The sequence below is a fragment of the Otolemur garnettii genome, unplaced genomic scaffold, assembly GCF_000181295.1.
Source record: "Otolemur garnettii isolate 467f Iridium unplaced genomic scaffold, OtoGar3 scaffold00029, whole genome shotgun sequence".
NCBI lineage: Eukaryota > Metazoa > Chordata > Mammalia > Primates > Galagidae > Otolemur > Otolemur garnettii.
The window spans coordinates 15,017,679-15,020,802 of NW_003852424.1; the positions used below are offsets into that span (position 1 = coordinate 15,017,679).

The 3,124-nt window shown below is 50.4% G+C and overlaps 1 protein-coding gene across 3 annotated transcripts in view; it reads left to right on the forward strand.

Annotated features, from left to right (window-relative positions):
- DOT1L (DOT1 like histone lysine methyltransferase) overlaps positions 1-3,124 on the forward strand; it is a 93,682-nt gene that overhangs the window by 33,946 nt on the left and 56,612 nt on the right. The window lies entirely within an intron of this gene.

Consider the following 3,124-nt stretch of genomic DNA (forward strand, 5'->3'; position numbering starts at 1 on the left):
CCCCAGCCTCCCAAGTAGCTGGGACCACAGACGCCCGCCACAACACCTGGCCATTTTTTGGTTGCAGCCATCATTGTCGTTTGGCGAGCCCAGGCTGGGGATTCGAACCTACCACCTTAGGTGTATGTGGCTGGTGCCCCAGCCACTTGAGCCACAGGTTCCGAGCCGACTCTTGGGCTTAAGTAATTCTCTTGCCTCAGCCTCCCAAGTAGCTGAGACTACAGATGCCCACCACAATGCCCGGCTCTTTTTTGGTTGCGGTTCTCACTGTTGTTTGGCAGGCCTTGGCTGGATTTGAACTCGCCAGCTCCAGTGTATGTGGCTAGTGCCCTAGTGGCTTGAACTACAGGCGCCAAGCCGAGACAGGCATTTTTAATGCTCAGGCTGGTCTTTATCTCCTGTGATCAAGCAGTCCATCTGCCTGCCTTGGCCTCCCTGAGTGCTAGGATTATAGGCATGAGCTCCTGCCACTGTGCCTGGAATGTGATAGTGTTTTCAAAGTAGGTCACTCCTTTGTTTTTCTTTCCTTTCCTTCCCCTTCCCTGCCCCTTGCCTTCCCACTGTGTCACCCTCAGTAGAGTGCTGTAGCGTCACAGCTCACAGCAACCTCAGACTCTTGAGCTCAGGTGATTCTCTTGCCTTAGCCTCCTGGGTAGCTGGGACCACAGGCATCCGCCATAACACCTGGCCATTTTGTTTTTTCATTGCAGTTGTCATTGTTGTTTAGCAGGCCCAGGCCAGGCTTAAACCCGCCATGTGGCTGGCGCCCTACTCACTGAACTAGGGGCACTGAGTCTTTTCTTTTTTTTTAGAGACAGAGTCTCACTTTGTTGCTCTCAGTACAGTGCTATGGCATCATCCTATCCTATCCTATCCTATCCTCCCCTCCCCTGCTCTCTTCCCTTCCCTCTCCTCTTCTCTCCCCTCCCATCTTCATTGCCTAAACTAGAGTGCCATGATGTCAGCCTAGTTCATGGTAACTTCAAACTCTTAGGCGCAAGTGATCCTCCTGTCTCAGCCTCCCAAGTCACTGGGACTACAGGCATTCATCACAATGACCCAGCTATTTTTTCTATTTTTAGTAGCCATGAGCTCTCACTCTTACTCAGGCTGGTCTTGAACTCCTGAGCTCAAGGGATGTTCCCATCTAGGCCTTCCAGTAGTGTTAGGATTATAGGCATGAGCCACTACCCACCACTACTGATTTCTCCTTTAGTTTTCTTTTTTTTTTTTTTCTTGAGACAGAGTCTCAGGCTGTCCCCCTGGGTAGAGTGCCGTGGCATTACAGCTCACAGCAACCTCAAACTCCTGGGCTCAAGCGAGTCTCCTGCCTCCGCCTCCCAAGTAGCTGGGACCACAGGCGCCTGCCACAACGCCCGGCTATTTTTTGATTGCAGCCGTCATTGTTGTTTGGCGGGCCAGGGCTGGGGATTCGAACCCGCCACCTTAGGTGTACGTGGCTGGCGCCTTAGCCGGTTGAGCTATAGGCACCGAGCCTCTCCTTTAGTTTTCTAATACATCCTATTTGCTGGTGGGGACTTGGCTGCTGGAACGATGAATGCGTTACTCCTGGCAGAGACCCTGTAGCAGTTATTCTGCCCCTGTGCCCAAAGCTTTTCACATCCAGAAGTTCAGACTGCCCTGATGGATAGGGGTCACTTCCCACAGGGCCCTGGCAAGGCTGCTGATTCCTGATAAGTGGCTATGACAGCTATGAGTTGCTGGGGTCTTCTGGGAGAATTTTGTGACCTTTAGAAGGTAGACACATGCATATTAAACAAGGTTGAAGAATCACACCTGGAACAAAAATGTGGGACAGGCTTGGTGCCTGTGGCTCAAGTGGCTAAGGTGCCAGCCACATACAGGTAACGTGGCAGGTTTGAATCCAGCCCGGGCCCGCCAAACAATGACGGCTGCAACCAAAAAAATAAAAAATAGCCGGGCGTTGTGGTGGGTGCCTGTGGTCCCAGCTACTTGGGAGGCTGAGGCAGGAGACTTGCTTGAGCCTAGGAGTTGGAGGTTGCTGTGAGCTGTGATGCCATGACACTCTACTCAGGGGGACAGCTTGAGGCTCTGTATCAAAAAAAAAAAAAAAATCTGGGACAATTTAATAGCATTTAAAGACTTTTAGCAACTTTTTAATTCTGTATTTGGTACCTGTTACTTAAATGTTTGGATGTGTTAGAATTTTTCTTTTCTTTTTTTTTTTTTTTTTTGAGAGAGTCTAATTTGGTCACCCTTGCTAGAGTGCTGTGACGTCTTAGCTCACAACAACCTCAAATTCTTTTTTTTTTTTAAGACAGCCTCAAGCTGTCCCCCTGGGTAGAGTGCCGTGACATCACAGCTCCCAGCAACCTCCAACTCCTGGGCTCAAGCGAATCTCCTGCTTCCACCTCCCAAGTAGCTGGGACTATAGGCGTCCGCCACAGTGCCTGGCTATTTTGTGGTTGCAGCCATCATTGTTGTTTAGTGGGCCAGGCTGGATTTGAACTCACCACCTTAGGTGTATGTGGCTAGCACCTTAGCCACTTGAGCCACAGGTGCCGAGCCAACAACCTCAAACTCCTGGGTTCAAGTGATCCTTTTGCCTCAGCCTCCCAAGCAGCTGGAACTACAGGCATTTGCCATAATGCCCAGCTATTTTTAGAGACAGGGTGTTGCTCTGGCTCAGACTGGTCTTGAACCTGTAAGCTTAGGCAATTCACCCACCTTGGCCTCCCAAGTGTTGGGATTACAGGCAGGAGCCACGGTGCCTGGCCTGTGTCAGAATTTTTTTTTTTTTTTAGAAACAGAGTCTCATTTTGTTGTCCTTGGTAGAGTGCCGTGGCATCACAGCTCACAGCAACCTTCAGTTCTTGGGCTTAGGCAATTCTCTCGCCTCAGCCTCCTGAGTAGCTGGGGCTACAGGCGCCCACCACAATGCCCAGCTATTTTTTGTTACAGTTTGACCGGGGTCAGGTTCAAACCCGCCACCCTCAGTATCCTACTCACTGAGCCACAGGTACTGCCCTCTGTGTCAGATATTTTTTTTTTAGTTCTTTTTTTTTTTGGCTGGATTTGAACCCGCCACCTCTGGCACATGGGGCCAGCGCCCTACTCCTGCACTGCTCAATGTGTCAGAATT